This window comes from Mustela nigripes, chromosome 5 (assembly GCF_022355385.1).
Source record: "Mustela nigripes isolate SB6536 chromosome 5, MUSNIG.SB6536, whole genome shotgun sequence".
Taxonomy (NCBI): domain Eukaryota; kingdom Metazoa; phylum Chordata; class Mammalia; order Carnivora; family Mustelidae; genus Mustela; species Mustela nigripes.
Genome location: NC_081561.1, coordinates 119,317,853 through 119,338,831, shown reverse-complemented (window position 1 = coordinate 119,338,831; position 20,979 = coordinate 119,317,853).

Below are 20,979 nucleotides of genomic sequence, written 5' to 3'. Positions count from 1 at the left end.
TATATATATATATATATATATATATGTATATATATATATATATATTCATATATTCCATGATGGCAAACCTAAAGATACATTCCTCCTTCTTAATCAGCCACCTGTCAACATAAAAAAAGGTAGTTATCACCGCTGAGGCTCATGGAGTTATGATCTAAAATTGAGTTGTTGCTGTCAGGGGTGTAAATGTACATGTGTTGTTGATAAAAGACATTTCAAAACATTTGGTTTGTGCAGCATTTTTCTGCATCAATCCGAAGGCTGCCCTTAATAAAAACATGTAAATCCAGACTGCGTAGACAGGACGGAGAAAACTAATTAGAGGTGCCTCTGCTGGAGTCTGTATTCAACCAACACCTTCCTGTGCTTGTTCTTCTGTTAAATGACAATCATATGAGAAGAAATGTGATTATCTGAATCTGCGTCTATAGCAATATTTCTGTCCTTATCTATGTGCCTGATATATATGTGTCCATAGCCTCACCCACATCTGTGTATCTGGCATTTCTCATGCGACCCAGACTGAATAATATTCTGTGGATGATAAGAGCCTCTATAGCAATATCGAAAGTGTGTTTAATTATGAAATTGTGAAATTGATACAGTAATGTATCAGGCAGGACCTTGGAACTAAGGGAATTGATCTGATGTGAGGTTTTCTAAGCCAAAACATTGCTTTAAAAGTATCACTTAATAACTCTGTTTTTGGTGTCAGATTCTCCACATATGTATCTAATTTACACAAATGTGGTTTTACATGACATGGTGGTTGAAAAATAATTAGGGGGAGGGATAAAGAAATGAGAAGATATATAAGAAGATTTAGGACTGGCTTAATTTTTTTTCAGGTATTTTATTTCAAATCTGGGGAGGATCTAGAAAACATTCCACTACATATTTTAAGATATACAGGGTTTGGAGAGTGCAATGCACTTGGGTTTAGTTACTTTTCAGTCTGGGAGCCCGTGGTGTGCATTTTATGGTGCCCAACCCTAGGGGCTCATAGTGGTAGCTGTGCTCCTGTGGCAATATTTTAAGTCTTTAGAGTTGTTACATCTGAGTTCTTCCTCTGCCTGACTTTGTGAGTTTGGATAAACCCTTCACCTTTTCTCAACCTCACTGTCCTCATCTTAAAAAGGAGTAAGACTGAGTATGATCCATGGGCCACATCATCCTGAGGATGCCTGATGAAAAGGACAAACCACTTTGTTCACAAGTTTAATCTCTTTTGGGGGGGAGGGCGTATATAATTTTGTGGCTTGTGTCATGGTCAATTTCTATTCAAAACCCCAAAGAAATCAGATCCTCCGAAATTCTGCCCTCGAGGCAGATTTAGCAAATAATCCAGGTCAGAATTGCCCTACTAAAAGGAGTCAGTTTTGGAATCAGGAACCAGGAAGCAGCTTGCTGAATGTCTTGGGCTAATGTAGAGAGAGGTAGCTGCTTTTTCCCAGGCAAGAGCTGGAGGCAGGGTGACTTTTTACAGGAGAAGCTGGCAGTAAAAAAATGAACTTGTCTTATATTTAATTTTTATTTTTAGTAAGGTAATAAATGCACAGGGTTAACAGAGCAGAAGATAGCACTAAGAAGCTCCTATTAATAGTTGTAGCTCCTACCACACCCTACCCTGCCCTAATTCCTGTTTTCCAAAGGAAACCATTTGCTATTTTTAGAGCTTCTTTGGCACAGTTACCTTTAATTTGCAAGTAACAGGCTTATTTCTCTAATATTTCTTGGTTTGTCAATCTTGGGCACAAACTATTATTAATTTCTTGTTAAATGTGATATGAGGAACTATCCTATACCTCTTTTAACTTCCCTGTCCCAACCCTCCATACTACTAGTGTATAGACATTTTTGGTTAAGTCAGTAATGCACATGGTAATACTATGGAAGTTCACCCATATCATGTGATACAATTATTTTTGTTTTCTTGAACATTTTTTTAAACTTGGAATCAAAATTTTCCTGATTCTTCCATTTATTTATTTGTTTGTAGTAGACTTATTTAGATATCACACAAAGTTCATCCAAAATGTGTGGTTTAATGTTTTTTTTTCTTTTTTTAAATTTTTTTAATAAACATATAATGTATTTTTAGCTCCAGGGGTACAGGTCTGTGAATCGCCAGGTTTACACACTTCACAGCACTCACCATAGCACATGCCCCCTCCAATGTCCATAATTCTACCATCCTCTCCTGACCCCCCTCTCCCCAGCAACCCTCAGTTTGTTTAGTGAGATTAAGGGTCTCTGATGGTTTGTCTCCGTCCCGATCCCATCTTGTTTCATTTATTCTTTTCCTACCCCCCAAACTCCCCATGTTGCATCTCCACTTCCTCATATCAGGGAGATCATACGATAATTATCTTTCTCCACTGACTTATTTCACTAAGCATAAGACCCTCTAGTTCCATCCATGCCATCATGAATGGCAAGATTTCATTTCTTTTGATGGCTGCATAGTATTCCACAGATGTCCATCAACAGATGAATGGATAAAGAAGATGTGGTTTAATGGTTTTTAACAGATTTTGTTAACAGGTTTTGTAACACTTTCATCACCCCCAAAAGAAAGCTAAAACTCAGGCACCTGGGTGGCTCAGTTGGTTAAACGACTGCCTTCGGGTCAAGTCATGATCCTGGAGTCCTGGGATCAAGTCCCACATCAGGCTGCCTGCTCAGCAGGGAGTCTGCTTCTGCCTCTGACCCCATCCCCTCTCATGTTTTCTCTGTATATCTCTCTCAAATAAATAAATAAATAAAACCTTAAAAAAAAAAAAAGAAAGTTAAAACTCAATTGACAGACACTGTCCATTCTTGTCTCCCACCCTGTCCAGCTGTAGGCACATACTACTCTGTATCTTATCCCTATAAATTTACCTATTCTTGACATTTCATGTAGATGGGATCATATGATATGTGGCCCTTTGAGTCTGGCTACTTTCACTTTTCAAAGCGTCCATGTTGTGGCATGTGTTAGTACTTCATTTCTTTCTATGGCCAAATAACATACTGCTGTGTGGGTAGACATAGGTATTCATGCATCAGCTGAAAGACGTTTGGGTTGTTTCCACTTTGGGGCTATTTTGAATAATGCTGCTATGAATATTCATGTATTATTTGTTTTTACTTGTATAGTTTTCTTTTTTTTCATCCTTATTTTTTTTCTATATGTTCCTTTAGATCTGATATTCAACAGTTAGTGATTTTTTTCTTTCTAATGCTCAAATATATCAGACAAAATTTTTTTTCTCCTTCTGAAAATCTTTCTTATGGGTCTTCTTTCCTTCTTCTCTAATCTGGATGGTTATCCTCAAATCTATTATGTGGCTTTCTTACTGGAGCATTCTTTCAGTGTACCTTTGTGTCAGAGCCCCTATATCCTGGATTGCATGCCATTCGGTTTCTCAGTTGATTCCCCTTTGAGGCTGAAGATGTGTGGGGCACTAGAGGGCACTTGGGGTCCAACTACTCTGTGTACAGGCAGGCTTTCAATTGACATCTCTCATCCTACCTCCAAACCCTGAGCCTCCTGGGGTCCCTAGGTGAATTGATTGATTTCCCATTGATAGGCCCTCTGCTCTGCTTTTCATCCCCCGAATGTGCATTAAAATCCCTCGTATACAGAAGACTCCTCTTTAGTTCATTTGACCTTATGAGTTTATTCTGTCCTTGTCCCTTGACTTCACTGGGAAAGGGTCTCTGAAGAGAGAGAAGGGAGGTAAATTTGTGGACTGAATGAGGACTTATTTTCAGGACTTGATTTCAGAAATTTAGTATGGTTCCTCAAAACCATTTTTTCCTACTTACAGGCTTTCTCTTTTCTTTGGGATTGGAATTTTATATGCCCTCTAAGATAATATAATTGCCAATGTTTATTTTATTTAACCTGTTCAGACTCACAAAACATAGATGTCATTAAAAAAATTATGAAAGCATGGGGTGCCTGGGTGGCTCAGTGGGTTAAAGCCTCTGCCTTTGGCTCAGGTCATGATCCCAGGGTCCTGGATAGATCCCCACATCGGGCTCTCTGCTCCCCGGGGAGCCTGCGTCCTCCTCTCTCTCTCTCTGCCTGCCGCTCTGCCTACTTGTGATCTCTGTCTGTCAAATAAATAAGTAAAATCTTAAAAAAAAAAATTAGGAAAGCAAAAGTGAAATACCAATGGCTCCTAAAGGATAGGTGTGCACCAAGCCCAACAGGTGCTGGAATTAATTAGACGTGGAAGGGAGATGAAGGACAAAGGGCCGAACTCAATCTTGTAGGAATGAGGAAATAGGTTCAGTGAGGCCACCTGACATGCTCTGGATCTCACAGTTAATAGGTGAGAGGGAGTCACAAGGAGGACCCAGGAGCACTGGACTTGAGTCGGTCCAGTGAACCTTTTATCCTACCCACCACTCCCATACTACCCTTTGACCCTTTGACCTTTGCTAGCCTGTCTAAAAAGACCTGAAGGAAGAATCCTGCAACCTCTGTAGAAGCACCCAGGACTTAGGGATTCTTATGGAAAATCTGTTAGACGTACAGTGTAACCAGCTCTCTTGGGTCACGATTAAAGCCCGCTTCTTGTTGGTTTCTTTGCTTGTTTTACCGTTTTTCCTTCATAAAGACATAGAGTCTCTGGTATGATTAGTTTTGATGACTGACAAGTCATTCCTCATTTTCTATATCTTTAGGACTACAAACGAGGTAAATAGTAGCCACCTCTGGAGGCTATAAAGCTGAAGTAAAAGAACATGCGAGAGTGCCTGTTGTAAAGCATGGCATCCTATAAATGCCAGGAACCAGGCTTTATTTTCTTTTAAGGCAAAGCTGTCATATGAAACACTGCATTGATATAAAGCAGGTGTGTGATATATCTAGGGTCGTTCTTCGCTTTCTTTTAGAATTGTCATGGAACTTCGAATCAACTTTGACTTAGAGACATTTTGTCAGTAAGCTTTTGAATGAAGTCCACCTATAAGAAGCTGGTTTGTGTTGGATCTGAGCGGTGAATCTCAACGAGGCTCCTCTAGGGGTGTGTTCAATTCCACTTCAACCCCCTGCACGGACTCAGACCCCACTATGCCACGTTTATCATGGTGTTTCCCGTAAACATGCACTGCTTTATCCACAAATTGCCTCTGCAAAACACTTCACCCTTCCAAGGAAACTCGTGTTAGGAAAATCGTGTTGAAAATTTTTCTCTCTTCTTTATTCTTAAATTCCTCATTCTTGATTTTTTTTTCAACTCTTTTTGTAGTCTTATCCCTTTCGTGACATATGCTTAAGTAAATTAGGCTACATCACCTTGGTGAGCCATAAAACTAAAACAACTGTAGACATCAATTAGCTTTTATTTTAAAGACAAGGAAACTGACGGCCAGAAAGGAGGAAAAAGTTGCTCAAATTCCCACAACTAGTTTATGTCCCTGTGTTCCTGACTGCCTATGTTGCCACTCCGTCTTAATTGCCTTCTACTAAGCTACACATTCATGTGTTCCAAACTATTATTCTTATATACACAGGACATTTAGAATTCTGTGCCCATGATTCATTTAGGGGATGCCTGGGTGGCTCAGTGGGTTAAGGGTCTGCCTTCGGCTCAGGTCATGATCCTGGGGTCCTGGGATCGAGCCCCACATTGGGGAAGTAGGGAGCCTGCTTCTCCCTCTACCTGCTGCGCCCCCTGTGTGCTCTCTCTCTGGAAAATAAATAATTAAATCTTTAAAACATTTATTTAAAAGTACAAATGTCACTATTAATCTTTAAATCATTTATTTTCCCTTCCTCAGCTTTTTATTTTGAAAAATATCAAACCTACATAAAACTTGTATGACCAGTGCGATAAACCTAGAGAGTCCTTTGCCTAGGTGAATCAAAGGTTGTTGTTTTTGCCACATTTGCTGGTATAGTATATAAAACACACAGTTATGTATGTATGGGTACAGAGGGAAAGAGAGACTAGAATGCTTTTCTTTCTGAACCATTTGAAAGTTGCAAATATCATGACACCCCTCGCCCACGTATTTAGCAGGCATGTCTTACATATAAGCACATGTCTTACAAATAAGCACACTGTCTTACATACCCCAAATACCATTACTATATCTGAAGAATTTCACATTTAAAAAAATGTTGTATTTTTTTCTTAAGAGGGGGGAGAGATAGAGAGAGAGAGACATGGGGGAGGGGCAGAGGGAAAGAGAATCTTCAGCAGACTCCATACCCAGTGTGGAGCCTGGGGCGGGGCTGGATCTCACGATCCTGAGATCATGAGATGAGGCAAAATCAGAGTAGGACACTTCACCACCCCAGGAAATTTAACATGGATACATTATTATCTCATATACAGCCCCTTTCAAAGGCCCCTAATTGTCCCAAGCATGGCCTTTATAGGTGTTGCATTTAGTTTTGTGTTGATTGCCTACTAACATGTAACGAATCAACCTGAAAATTGGTGGCTTACAACTATACCTATTTTTTAACTTATTTACTTGTTTATTTACTTACTTATTTGATTTCTGTGAGCTGACAAGACAATTCTTCCTCACATGGTTCCAACAGGGGTCACTCATTTAACTACATCCAGCTGGCAGCTGGGTTGGATGGGCTGGAGGGTCCAAGAAGCCCTCCTTACGCGTCTGGGATTTGGGTGCTGTCAGCTGGGTGCCTCAATTCTTTCCCCTGTATTCTTCCTCTCTATGTGGCATCTCATCTATATGTTCTCCAACCATGAACTCTTGCTCTAGTAGGTTACCCTGGCCCTTCTTATAACATGGCAGCTGGGTTCAGAGTGAGAGCCCATCCTCCCAGGCCTCTTAAGGGCTAGTACTGGAACTTACACAACATCTGTTGCCTCTTATGGATCACAGGTCTAAAAGCCAGCGCAGGTTCAAGGAGAAGAAATAGACTTTACCTTTTGGGAAATAGTGTGTATGTACAGGGAGTGGCAATTGTTGGCGACCATTTTTGGAGAATATACTCTGTAATTCTTTTCCTTTCCTTTTCTTTTTTAGAGACGGGGAGAAAGAGAGAGAAGTGGGGGAGGGGTGGAAGGAGAGGGAGAGGGAACATCTTAAGCAGGCTCCACGCCCAAGGCAGTGCCAAGTAGGCTGGGTCTCAGGACCCTAAGACCATGACCTGAGGCGAAATTGGAAGTCAGACGCTTAATTCACTGAGCCACCCAGGTGCCCCTTTTACTTTTTAAAATGTCTTTCAGGACATTGCCATTTTTGAAGAGTCCAGACCAACTGTCTCGTAGAATTTTCACAATCTGGATTTATCTATTTTCTCATGACTAGATTCAGATTAAACACCTTCAGTGAGAACACTATGTAAATGTTTATGCATTTCCATAAGAGGCACAAAGTGTTAGTTTTTGTACTTGCTAGTTGTGTTAAGTTTGATCACTTGGTTAAGGTGGTGACTGTGTATTGTGATGATCTTTTCCCTCTGTAATTATTAGTAAGTAATACATGGTGTGATACTAGGCTTTATGAAGTGACTTTCCCAGAAAATTTGCACCTAATTATTTTAGCACTCAGTAGTAATACTTGCCCGAATCAATTATTGCATGAGTGGTTATAAATTAGTAATTTCAGAAATTCTGTCATTCCTTCCAATTTCTTAGCTGGCTGGTATTCTTCAGCTTGTCCTCACATAACTTCTCCATTATGTTTTGTTATTATCCTATACAGCATGATTACAAAAGCGATGTGTTATAATCCATTAATATCATTATTATATGTGATGTTCAAACTGTCCCAAATCCAGCCAGTGAAAGACCAATGGGGCTGACTCCCCTACATTTCTGACATGGCCCCATCAGCCTTTGCATGCTCTCTTTCTCTATGACACAAAGCAATGTTCTAAGAAATAAGCATTTTTAATCCTATTATAATGTGTCATTCACAGTTTTCAACAGACTGGATTCATCCGAAATCTTCGAGAGAAATTGTTTGTGTTTGTCTCCAAAATGCCACGAGATTTTCTTCATAATTTGTCCATCTTGGGTAACCAACCATTCCAGTTTCCCCAGGACCAGTGAGCTTCCTGAGATGAGGGACTTTCAGGTTGAAAAGCAGGAATGTCCTGGGTGAGCCAGCATGAGTTAGTCACCCTTTGTGCATCACATCCTTTCATTTTAAAATGGGGCTTGCCTGGGGACATCTGGGTGGCTCAGTCTCAAGTCATGATCTCAGGGTTCTGAGATCCTTTGAGCCCCCTGTTGGCTCCATGCTCAGTGGGGGGGGGGGGGGTCTGCTTTCCCTCTCCCTCTCCTTCCCCTCCCACCACTTGTGTACTTGCTCTCTCTCGCAAATAAATAAATATATCTTAAAAAATAAAATAAAATGAAAAAAAAATAAAAATAAAAATAAAATAAAATAAAATGGATCTGCTTGTAGCTTCATCACACTTTTCAAGATTTTGTTGCATATACTTAAATTTATAAAAACTTCAGGTAAACAGGTTACACAATAATGTACAGTGTACTTTTACTTAAGGTCTTATGACAAACCCATATTGAGATGAAACATAAAAGACCAAATAAAAGGAAAATCAAGAGAATTTTTTTAAAAGATTTATTTATTTATTTTAGAGAGAGAGAGAGAGAGCATAAGTGTGCAAGCATGAGTGGGAGGGGCAGAGGGAGAGGAAGACTCTGAGCTGAGAGGGTAACCTGATACCTGATACAGGGCTTGATCGCAGGACCCTGAGATCACAACCTGAGCCGGCGGAACCAGGAGTTGATGCTCAGCCAACTGTGCCATCCAGGTGCCACTAAAAGAATTTTTTAAAAATTAAAAGGAAAATAAGATAGATCAGCTACTGGCTTTAAATAGACCATTTATGTGGAAAACATTTATAATGTGTTATGGAATAGTGAAATTACTGGTGAGCGTTCTCTAGGTCTATGTGGTAGATTTTAGAGAGCTTTTCCAGTTACCTTCTTTATTCTTACACCAAGACTACAGTGTAGGCAGGACACTGGCCTGTTATTATTGCTGAGAAACTGATATTCAGAGTTATGATATCAGATGTTAGAAGCAAGAGTTAGGAGCAACGCACAGTTCCCTGATTTTCTTTTTTTATTACAGTACAATTGATCAATCAATAAACAAACAACACACATGTATCAGAGCCTAAACAAAGGTGGGGAGGACTTTAAAAACTAAGAATATGCTTTAAAAGATACCGTACTGTATATTTGAATGTTGCTAAGAGAGTAGATCTTAAAAGTTTCATCATGAGGAAAAAAATCATTATACCTTAAACTCATGCAATGTTACATGTAAATGATTTTTTAAATTTATTTTTTATTTTTTTAATGATTTTACAGTAAAACTGGAGGAAAAAAAAACCTTTTTACAGAAAGAAAAACATTCTGCAAACTTGACCAGGATAAACAATTTCTTCAGGAGCCCTAAATCTCCCTTGCTTAAGAACTAACATTCATTGTCTGGTAACTGCTGAAGGAGTGGGTTCATCTGTCTCTCTTTATTTGGTCCCCTCACCTGGCAAGGACCTGGGGCTGTTGTCTTAAAAGCTCCTTTCAAGTTCATTCTATTGGCATTACACAAGTTTGCATGTCAGGGTGACTGGGAGGAGGCCTGTGGATAATTATCTCCTTTCTTGGTTCTGAGAAGACACCATACCTGGTGGCAGACTTTGTCTTTGCAGTGGGTCATGTGTAAGATACCTAAGAGCTTTCTTGCAAATAGTCCAAGTTCTGATACTTTAATCTCTCAAAGGAGACTATTAAATGTGGAAATAAATGTTCAGAAAACATAAAGAAATTTTTATAGGAAAGGAAATTTTCAAATTACACAAACCCTTCCAATACTACACTTTTGGGGAGATAGGTAGGGATAATATTGTTGGTGAATTATTGTTTTAAGTGCTAATCAAGAAGACAGATCAAAAGTCTCTATTGAGATTTGCTCGGGTCTTTTATCAAGTGTTAAGAGTGATGTCTATGTTTCTGTCTGACCCAGCCCCCACCACGACCTCTTATCTGTTGACCCCCATCTGTTCCTTATCTCCTCCTGGCTCTCATCTTTGCCTCCCTATGGTTCCTCCAAAGGGCATGAGGAACACATTTACCATGGGCCTTTGTCCTCTCCTCTTGTCCACCTGGCATCGTCTTCTCCCAGATATCCACAAGGCCAACGCCCTCAACTTCTTCAAGTCTTTGCCCAGACATTTCCTCAGTGAGCCTACGCTGACCATCCCATGTCAAATTTCAACAAAACCCCATCCACCATGTCCTACACAGTGCATCTCGTTGCCTCACTCTATTTTTTCCCCATAGTACTTATTACTTTCTTACATAGTTATAATGTCCTTGTCTTACTGTGTTTTTCATTTTTGCTTTTTTTAAATAAGAGCTTAGAGTCCACGAAGGCAAGGATTTGTGTCCACTTTGCTTCCCAGCGCCCCTCAAATGCTTCAATACAGTTTGATGATTGGATGAATGTCTGTGAGAATGCATTTTTATGCCTGATTAAAATAGTACCTTAACATTAAAAATGTTAAAAAAAATCCCCATTTGTATTTCTTCTTATAAAAGTAACATCAACTACAGCAGCAAAATCAAACGAAGCAGAGATGTATAAAATAAGGAGAGAATATCTGCCTGTCATCCTCACGGATGTCCCTGGAGATAATCCCTGGAAATAGTTTGATATGCTTTCTTCCCCATGTTTCTCTTCAATTCCTCAAATATACATATTCGAATGTCTATATTTGATATCACTTAATAGAGCTTGTTCATCTTTCCAAGTCAGTGCTTTGGTTTTTCTTTGGAATAAATGTAGATTTTTGACTCTGTGTGCTGTAGTTTGTTGATGGGCATTTACGCTAATCAAATACTTTTCTCTTAGAAACAATGATGTGAGGCATACTTGGCATGTGAGGATGTAGGTGTTTGTCCTAGTACTTCCACAGACAGTTCTTCAGAAGTCTGTACACTTAAGATGTTAAATAGTCTCCCAGCATGTGCTCAAAGAGCTTGTCCCCGTTTTCAGACATCACCAGAGCCTGCTTGTTTCTCCACCCTTGTCGGTCCTTGTTTCGCTCCTTGCCAATTTTACGGGAAAAGTAGTTTTCCCCTTTACTTAGTGTTTCCTGGTTGTTAGTTAAATTGAGAGTTTTATATATGAGTACAGTTATGTCCATCTATTTGATAAACTGTTTGAGTGGTTTCCTATTTTTTCTAATAGATTATTTGCTTTTTCTTGAGTTTTTATGTATTAGATTGTATCCCTTTGCTGAGTAAGTGGGTTACAAAGTTTTCAGTCTGTTCTTTATCTTTGTACCTTTCCGTATATAGCAGCTTAAAATATTTACATGATTAAATCATTGATCTTTTTCTTTATGAATTCTAAGATTTGGGTCTTTCCTTACCAGAAACAGTCTAAAAAAGAAATCTAGGGTTTTATCTAGAACAGCCTTGGATTTATTTTGGTTTGGCAGTTTCATCTGGGTAGAATTTATTTTGTGTCTCTTTGAGGTAGGGAATTTACATTTATTTGTTCTTACTAAACAACCATACTTTCAACTCAAATAATTGAGTCAATCAATACTATGTCCACATTTTAAGATGCAACTTTTATGTTTATATGTTCACATATATTCACGGGTCTTTTTCCGGACTCTCAATACCACTGATACATTCGTCTTTTCTGTGACTGCATCACACTATTTTAATTAGTTTAAGTTTAGAGTATATTTTGGTATCAAGTGGAGCAAGCCCAGAAGAAAAAAAAAATTGAGTATTTTTGTTTTTCTTTCTTTCTACATTGCCCTTTCCCAACCTAATTGCAGTCTCCCGTTTGCTATGGCTGCACTGATTTCTGTGTTTATCTTGGCTCTTCAAGATCTCATACTTGACATTCTTATGCACTATAGCCACTTTCCTCCTCCTTTGAGGCTAAACCCCATTTGGTAAGAGCAGTGTTGTTACTCAGATTCTGAAGAATTTAAACAGGATCTTTACATGCCAAGTGATGTAGACTTTGAATAATTAATTGATGGATGGCAAATTTGGGTAATTTGATCATTTCCAGCTCATCGGGCTAAAAGGTAAAAACAATTCCCAGGACATCTTCCTGCCTCATTCTCCCAAGTTCTCCCATTTTTATTTACTCATTTGGACATGACCAAATTCTCATCCTGTGCTGAAAAAAAAGAAAAGGAAAGCTATAGACTACCTAGCATCTCCATTCATTTTAGCTGTTTGAGTGAACTGCTTAGTATAGCTATGCAGTCATTTGGCCAGGTAAGAACAGTAATACATCATGTAGAATAAGAATTAAATTTTAGGGGTGCCTGGGTGGCTTGGTGGGTTAAGCCTCTGCCTTCAGCTCAGGTCAGGATCTCAGGGTCCTGGGATCAAGCCCCACATCAGGATCGTGCTCAGCAGGGAGCCTGCTTCCCCCTCTTTCTCTGCCTGCCTCTCTGCCTACTTGTGATCTCTCTCTCTCTCTCTCTCTCTGTGTGTCAAATAAAATCTTTAAAAAAAAGAATTAAATTTTGTACTGTAATTTTTAATAATAACAAAATAATAATAAAAGTTAAATGTGTATTTATAATGTACTTTAAAATTTTCCAAGTAGTTCCATTCACAATATAATTCCAACTAACTCTTCAAAATAGGGTTTCATGTGATATAGGGGGGCTGTGGGTCTGTTTACAGGTATTTCAAGTGAACTATATCTTGGGAACTCTGAATACTAATTAAAGCTAAATTTAATAATGAACGTTAGAAGGAAATAATTTTTTAAATTGTATTCCCAAAGTAAAAGTGCAGTTTTGATTTCTGAATTTCACTGAAATAACACGATGACTTTGGCTGTAATTTTTCCTCTTTTTATACAATGCTTTTGATCTAACATGGGATGTCTCCCCTCCTCCAATGCTGCATTGAACAGTGATTTTGACTGCTAGGTCCTTTGACTGTGGGGTTGGATATGGACTCTAGACTCCCCTGCTGTTGAACATAACAAACAAGCTGACCATGAGATTCCAGATGTTTCTACTTCTTTTTGTTTAAGACTATTGGACCTCCCAGGAGCAAATGTCAGCATGGTTGAGTGGTAGACCCTGTCCCCTTCATGTTGGGAATAAAATTTTAACCATGTGGCATTGCCAAAAATTTCAGCGTGGGTCTCTTGGAGCAGAAGGGTCTCCCAGATGCAGAGAATCACCTTGCAACAGCCAGTGCTAGCAGTCAGAAATAAAAGTACACTTAGAACACATAGCCTAAGTTGAAAGACAGCTAGCTACACTGATCTGAAGCTGTAAATGGAACACATGAATTTTTGCACTGAGCTCTGATGATGAACACACCGGGTGCGTTCTCATTGTGATTTTTAAAACTGGACGGGGATGAGAAGGAGGTTATGGGGAGATTGAAGTAGAAAACTGATGGCACCTAATTGGGTTAAAGAGGACGCCTAATAGAGATTCTGCCTGGAGAGAAAAGGGAAGGCTGGTGGAAAGAGTCATCAGGTGTTTGGTTTGATGAAGCTCATTGTTTATCTCATTTACTCCGCTCAACATCCCAAATGTGCATTTGGAGCTCAGTGGCAAGAGCTGGTTTTAAAATGAGAAAGCCTACTTAAAAGCCCATTGACAGAAACAGAACTTTTGAAAAACAATCCTTTCACAGACTCATCACATTTTAGTGGCATGTGGGCTTTGAGGTCAATGCCATGGAATGAATTAATCTCCTCAAGTACACACTGGCTTACATCTGAGCTTAATACAGTTGTTTTAGACTGATGGCTTATTAATCTGTGGCTGTTTTCATAGTTTTTATTTTATTTTATTCTATTTTATTTATTTACTTATTTTGGTCTTGAAACAAACCGTCCTTTCTAACAAGCCCTCTAAACTTCTACTTCAGATTCCATAAAACCACACTAAGGCAATTAGCAAGAGGAATTGAGAATTATACATGGGCTTCATGGTGGTAGTTTGCTATTTGGGCTTTTGTGGAAGGGAAGGTGTGCTGCTTGGGTTATTTTTTGGTTGTCACTGAAAAGACAGGCAGAACCATTTACAATGCTAATTTTAAAAGCCAATCAGCAAGATGAATTAAATTGAGCAGGGGAATTAAGCTCAAGAGTGCTTTGCACGGAGAGACGAGTATGTATACTAAACCATGGGAAAAGACAAAAAGAAGAAAGTAAAATACGCCTTCATTTTGAGACTATTTTCAGGCCAAGGGCAAATGTTTCCTAGTGTGAAACCGGTGCTTTTGATTTTCTGGACTGAACTGATATCCTGTATCTCCACCCCTGCATCCCCCTGGTCTGGCGGCTCACTATTAAAGTTGAGTTTTCGCTGGGCTGAAAACTGCTTGTACATTGGCCGTTTGACTTGCCAGCATCCTGCTCTCCTGTGGAAAATGTGGATCTTCAGCCACATAATGTCCTTCCATTAGCGATGGCGGCTCTCCAAAGTAGGGCTGTGGTTTAAACACAAATGGGCAGTGCGGGCCAAAATGAATGCAATTTTGAGTCTACTATCTTTAAAAGGTGGATCTGGAGGCAATTTAGTGAGTGTAAATTACAATTGACTTTGGAAGAAATAACTCATACACTTGAACCTCCTCAGATGTGTAGCCAATAGGGGGTAGCCAGGCTAACATGAAATTTTACACATCCATCAGCTAAAGAAGAGATCCAAATGTAAAAATCTAGCTATCATATGGATTCGTAACACCCCCTGGAGGACTTGCGGCCCACAAATCAATGAATGGTTTATGCTGAGCCAAAAATGTACTTTCACGGCGCTTCTCATTTTCCTTAACTGTTTCAGAGCACCATATGTGAGAGGCTCAGCGGCCTGGGAATAGCTCCCGCGGAAGGCACTCCTCCCGCAGCGAGAGGGGTACCTTGTACGGCAGCCAAGGCGTGCTGTTGGTGAGCTCCTTAGCCTGACAATAAACTGCATTTGGTTACTTCAAACGTTGAGCTGGGGAGACATTTTCGGCCGTACAGGTGCTTTGGTCTGTGGTACTCGAGAAGGCATCTGATATGCTACATACTACCTCTGATTGTCTTCCCTGTGATGTTACTAATCAGTGGTGGCCGAAAACAATCTGATTTTGGTTATTGTCTTGTTCTCTTCTGTGTGTGCATGAGATCTTTCATCTTTGCTTGAATCAGCAGCCAGAAATGCTTAAGCATTCACAGGATTTGTTCTCTCACTGTGTGTTCCCTATTTAAGATTGTTCCATAGAAATGTATTTAATGTTAGCTCTGTTTGTGAGTAAAAAGGACATTTTTTGGTAGCCGGATTTTTAAATCATCAATAATTAAATTGTGAACAGCAAGAACTGTTTATTAACAACTAAGTGGATAAAATGGGGGTCATTTCTTTTTGGATAATGCTGCTGTCTAAGGTGATATAATGATAAATACTGTGCCTGTTTTGAGAAAGGGGTCTGAGGCTTATGTGCTTTGATTACTGACATTTTTCTATTCAGCAGACTTTAATGAAGATATCTTCACTGCTTGCTTGCATTAAAAAAATATCCAACTAAGGGTTCAAAACAGAAGCTGATGTGGATTCTGTGTGGACTATTCTCAACAAGCAGGTGTTGAAGAAAATGGTTTTTCATTTATGGTGGTGTGGGATCATAAGTTTGCATTGCATTTTACATGTGTTTTCCTATAAATATATAAAACCTTAATACTTATATGTGCCTATAATATATATAACCTTTTTGTTGATGTTGTTTGTAATCTCAGCATTTCAGTCAGAAATTGCAACTAGCCACTTGTAACTTGGATCTGAACAGAAGAATGAATTAAACACATCGGGGGATATGTTTTTCTGAAAGAAATTTGAAGTTCAGGCTAGCACAGTGGCTTCACAGTGTCACCAAGGATCCAGGATCTTTCTAGCTTTTGGATCTGCCATACTTATGATGGGTATAACCCTTGTCTCATACGCTCAGGAGGGCTGCCTGTGCTCCAGCCTCACACCTCAGTTTCCGGCGAGAATATGGAGACCAAGAGAAGAATTCCAGTTGAGTCACACCTCCAAGGGCTTCCCCAGCAGCCCCACCCATGGCCTTCCATTTAGATCTCATTGACAAGAACTTGCTCATATGACCTCCTGCAAAGGAGGCTGGGAAAAATAGATTTTTAGCTAGGCACGTTGAAGCCCCAAATATCAGTGTTATGTGAGTACAAACCCTTGAATAAGCAAGTAGTGCTGTTTGCCACAGCTGTGGTTTACCAGACACAAATGACATGTACAATGCCAAGTCCATAGGGTAAAGTATTATGCAAATAGGGGTCTTTTTTAAGGTAATTTAAACTTCTACTCTCACAGGACATGCATGCCCAACATGCTTCCTTGTAAAAACCTTTGCCCTTTCTATTCCCTTTGCCTGAAAAACACTTCTCACAGAGTTGCAGAGCTTTATACTTTATTCAAGTTTCTGCTTAAATTTTACCTCATCACTGAGATCTTCCCTGACCTCTGGGAATGGATCCCGGTTTTGCAGGATCTCAAGTTTACACCATTTGGGAGACAGAAAGAAAATCATAAATATCAAATTAGATACTTGCATTTGAAAGTGAGTGTTGATTTAGAATGAGAAACGTCCTGTTGCACTATTAAGAAGCTTATAACCACTACTCATATCACAAAGTGCAAAAGAAGAGCACAGTAAGTTTTATTAATTAATGATTAAACACACCCCCTTAAGGCTCATTTCCCCCATATTTTGACTGTATATCCTTTGATCCCTTCTATACATAACAGTAATTTTATATTTTCTATAAAGAAGACAGATATTCTAGCCTTTTCTGTAGCATTGTTATCATTGATAGATTATAAAAATTCCTTTCAGCCTCTAAATGATTTGTGATTGGTAATATTGTATAAATTTTTAAAACTGTCAAATTTGGGGAAACCCCTATCAAGTTTTTTTGATATATGAACTTTAAGATTTTTAGGAAATACCAAATTTTCTTATGCATTGATTGATCTTAAATAGTCTTTGACTGAGATTCATTAACTTGTTTCTTGTTGATGTTTTTATTTTAGTGGTGAGTTACATAGTAGTCTCCCTTATCTGTGGTTTCGGTTTCCATGGTTTCAATTACCCATGGCCAACTGCAGTCAAGAAGCAGGTGAGGAGCTCCTAGGTGGCTCAGTCTGTTAGGCATCTGACTCTTGATTTTTATAAATCTGGTTCAGGTCATGATCTCAGGAACATGATATCATCTGCCTGGTCAGCCTCCATGCTGGGCGTGAAGCCTTCTTGGGATTCTCTCTCTCCCTCTGTCCCTCTCCCTCCTTAAGAAAATTAAAAAAAAAAAAAAAAACAAGAAAAGAAAAGGAACAGGAAATTTTCCTACTGATGTATGGTCAGAAGTTCTGTAGTAGCTTAACGCCATGTCACAATGCCTACGTCATTTATTTCACCTTGTTTCATCCCCTAGGCATTTTATTATCTCAGTTCATTACAAGAAGGGTGAGTACAGTACAGTAAGATGTCTTGAGAGAGACAGCACATTTGCATAATTTTTATTACAATTTATTCTTATAATTGTCCTATTTTATAATTAGTTGCTGTTGTTATTGTTATTTTTGTTGTTAGTTTCTTTTTGTTTCCAAGTTATAAATTCAACTTTATCATAGGAATGTATGTCTAGAGTATATACAGGGTTTCATACCTTCTTCAGTGTGGGTGTTCACTGGGTGGGGGAGGTCTTGGAACATATCTCTTGTGGGTAAGAAGAACTACTGTAGACAACTTTATGTTGTCTTTGCTGACATCAGCTTTTTGTGTCCGATTTGCCAGGTGATTAGTAACACCAAGACTATTTCAGACTTAGAGAAGGTCATGGGCAGATGTGGGGTCTAGTGAAGCCAATTTGGGAGCTGCAGTGCACAGGTGGATCGCTGCAGGAAATAAGACTATGAAGATCTGTTGGAACCAGATGGGATGATTGTCAAATGCTGGCATCGCTGAGGAATATTTTGAGTTGTGACTCTTTTAAGTTAAGGGATGGAAAACTTCTTAATGGAAAATTAAGCACATGAAAAGTGATAAGCATTGTGTGGTAATTGGTATCAGAGTTGGATCAAATGCTTGATTTAAATCCTAGTTCTAATGCTTACTGGTCTATGAAACCTTCCTAGCAGTATTATAAGCAGTAATGACAGTGAGTTACATAATAATATCTCACCAAGCCCAAACTAAAAGGATTTCTAGTTCAAACCTCCCTTAGCTGTTCCCTAAATATGCCCAAGACCTACCAACGCCATTCCACATGAGACAAAGTCTGATGGAAGAGGCATGAGAGGAAGAAGATGGTCATGGAACCAGTTTCAGTTCAAACTTCATATATTTGCAAATTTTTAAAAATAAGATTATTTATTTATTTGACAGGCAGAGATCACAAGTAGGCAGAGAGGCAGGCAGAGAGAGAGGAGGAAGCAGGCTCCCTGCTGAGCAGAGAGCCCAATGCAGGTCTCGATCCCAAGACCCTGGGATCGTGACCAAGCTGAAAGCAGAGGCTGTAACCCACTGAGCCACCCGGGCGCCCCTATATTTGCAAACTTTACAAAAGCGTATTGGGAAGGATGCATATCATTGAGGGCATCAGTTCCATTAGCTTCACAGTAAATCCAGCTCTGTGATCACCCCCTTTCAAAATTACAGACCTCTCCCCAGTACCCTACTTCTCTCAATTCCTTTGGCTCTTAAGTTTCTCCACAGCACTTATGATATTATATACTGTAAAATTTCAGTATTATCTATTTATTTGTCCACTGTTTGTCATTTAACTCAACTGACTAGGATATAAACCTCCAGGGTGAGAGGGACTTCTTTGCTGCCAGGGTATTCCCAAGTGTGAGAAAAGTATATGACATGTTGATCCTTATTGAGTGAATGAAAACAATCAATGGCTTGTCTGTTTTGTTGTGTTGTATTTTTTATTTCTAAGTCATATATGTTTTATTCTGTGGATGCAAACAAACTGGTCAAATGATTGTATCCATGTTACACTTTGGCTTTCAGAAAGCAAAATGGGAAAATTGCTTGCAGGGAAGGTGATGGGGGTAAAAGTGAGGAGATAGCCAAGGAAAAGAGAAAACTTAGTCATAAACAGAGTGAGGAAATGAAGTCTCATTAAAAATTAGGCCATATTGGGACGCCTGGGTGGCTCAGTCAGTTAAGCAGCTGCCTTCGGCTCAGGTCATGATCCCAGAGTCCTGGGATCGAGTCCCACATCAGGCTCCTTGCTCGGCAGAGAGCCTGCTTCTCCCTCTGCCTCTGCCTGCCTCTCTGTCTGCCTGTGCTCGCTCGCTCTCTCTCCCTCTGTCTCTGACAAATAAATAAAATCTTTTAAAAAAAAAATTAGGCCATCTAAAGCAGCCCATGAGTAAGCAAGGCTCCATTTCCAACTTTCCATGTCACTTAAAAGACTGTTTCTGATAAATGTGTCCTTTGAACCTACAATGAATTTATTCATGTTGCACTTTACTATTTCAGACTTCTTGCTGCTGCTGGGTTCTCCTATCCAACATCTATCTGCAACTCTCCACCCCCACAGCCCTGGAGAGAGGCATAGCTTGATCTATGAGTCCCATAAAGTCTTAGCAAAGACTGAAATCCTGTGCTAATATGGATGTACTCTTGGAACAAGAAGCCCGACTTTCTTCATAGGCACTAATCATAACTTTGGTCTCCTACCATAAAGAATTATTAAATAAAAAGTTGAAAAGAACTTAAAATTTGCTTTTCTATAATACTTTGTCAAGTGAGGTAGAGTGGTCTGTCCCAACCAGAACGAGAACTTATCTGTTCTATTTCTTAGCCCATGTTCTTTTGCTATAATTCAGGGATAAAACTTGAGAAAGAAGAACCAAAAGAAAATGATCATGCATTTGTGTTTATTTCAGATTTTTACTTCCATGAAAATAAGGTGCAGGTGGGGTTAGGAGGGGGACTCGGAACAGCAAGCTTACTTCTTCTTTTGCAGCAAGGGTGCTATTGGGGTGATTGTGGATCTAGTGACGTGATGACTCCAAGAAATTTTCCAAGTAATTTTGATCTTTCTTCAAAGCTTATGATAAGAAAAATTCAGATATGCTTTTGGGGAAGCAGTCTAATTTCCACAACTCGTAATCTACTCTTCAAATGTTCCTCCTGAGATGTGGATTCTTATGCTCAGAGCGTCAGGTGTAGAGGACCACAAATATATATCACTAAGAGATAGAAAGGGGTAATGCAAAGAAAATTGCATTTTCATAGAAAGCAGCCTGCAATCTGTATTTTGTGTGGGGGAGAATTCATTTGTGGCTTTTTGTTTGTTTGTTTGTTTGCTTGTTTTTTTATGTTTGAAGTGGTCAACTTTAAAAAAGGTGGGTCTAAAACTATGTTTTAAGTAACCCTGCCTTTCTCCCCAGTGCCAAAAACAGATGTATTGTTAAATAACTGATGGCTTATGAGCTTTCCTCACACTCTTTCCTTATAGGCCTTCTACATTTACATTTTTTATATAATACGCCGTGTACTACAAAGGAAATAATTTGTGTAGAGTAGACCCAAGTTGTGCTGGCTGGTTGGCCCACAGGGATTCTGCAACGAGTTTATCTGGGCCCCAATCTTTAAGAATCCACTCATTTTTCCCTCTATTCCAGTGTTTTCCTCTGATACTCTTTATTAAATCACTCTCATTCTTTGACCACTGTGATTTGTCATAGCAAATGTCCCCATCTCAACCCAGGTCAGTTATAACATTTTATCTGCCTGTTTGGTTACTTAGGCCAAAGTTCTTCCCTGAGATTTTTTTAAATCAGCAATTGAGGAAAGAGAGCTTCTCTCTTTGTCCACGGAGCTTTAAGAATGCAAACTTGGGAGCAGCCCTAAGCCTGCTTCCCACCCTGTGGAGAAAGCAGGCCTGCAGAGCGAGAGGGAAGCCCAGATGATGCTAACCAGTTGCTGAGGAGTGGAT